The following is a 1189-nucleotide window of genomic DNA, read 5'->3' on the forward strand; positions in this document are numbered from 1 at the left end:
CATGCTCACTCCATGTGGTTATAGACGGGCTGTTGTGCAGGAGGCTGATGCATGAGAACCAGAAGCCCGTCTTGTCCATGCTGAACATGACCGAGTAGCCGCGTGTCATGAGGTCTGTCGACCTCTCACGAGGTTGACAGATGTCAGGGTGAGGCCTGAGCTGGAGACATGCAGCCGGACATTGTGTCCATCACGAGTATGCAGGTGCAGCTTCCCTGTTCCCATGACATGTTGCCCCACCCGATTAGCCGTGGCGCGCCGGCGGGGACATGGTTGTGCAGCAGGGAGCGGTCACCCGTGAGGTGGTATGGTGAGCCTGAGACGAGGGTGACTCGTGAGCTGCTTCCACTGCGGTCGATGACCAGCACTGGGGCACGGCTCTGGTGTGAGCTGCTTCTGCTGCTGCCCGAGCCGCTGCCACTGATGCCGCCTGCAGTGTCACCACGGTGGCTGTTGCCGCATCGAGCACGGCCACATTCACATGCTCCGTCGGCCCTGCTGTTACCGCCATTGCCGCTGCCAGTGCCCCTGCCGCCACCGTCACGGTGGCGGTTGCAGCTGCCTCAACTGATGTTGCCGGCGGCGTGCAGCTGCTCGAATGTGTTGCTGCGGTGAAGGCCGACGGACTCGTCCACCTGCTTAACGGGACACTCGTGAACATAGTGACCAGGCTGTCTGCAGTAATGACAGGTGTCGCCGGCCCCCACGGTGCCTGCAGCACCAGCGGTGCTGCCGATTCCACTGGCAGCACGGCCAGGGCCGACAGCTCCCACCAGGCTTGTCTTGCTTGCTTGGGTCTTAAGGTTGTTCTCCTTCTCATGCAGCATGAGCACGAGCTGTGGGTTCGTTATGTTGGGCTGATACATTGTGAACTCGATGGTGATGGTGCACTGCGGAGGCAGGCCATGGAGAATGGCGTGGTGCATCGTGCTCTCGTCCCACTGGCCGCCGGCCACAATTATATTGCTACAGAGCTGCTCTGCCTGCTGAACGAAGTCAGTGGTTGTCTTCCCATCGCGCATGCTCAGCTGCTTCTGCGGCTCCAACAGGCTCAGCCGGGCCTGGGATGCAGAACACAACTGTCGCTGTAAGAGCTGCACGGCGGCGAGAGTGGTCTGGCAATTCCTGAGCAACTGCTTGATGGGCAGTTCACAGGACAGATGCAGGTAGCCGAGCGCCTGTGCGTCCT

The sequence above is a fragment of the Volvox carteri genome, assembly GCF_000143455.1.
Source record: "Volvox carteri f. nagariensis unplaced genomic scaffold VOLCAscaffold_43, whole genome shotgun sequence".
Classification (NCBI taxonomy): domain Eukaryota; kingdom Viridiplantae; phylum Chlorophyta; class Chlorophyceae; order Chlamydomonadales; family Volvocaceae; genus Volvox; species Volvox carteri.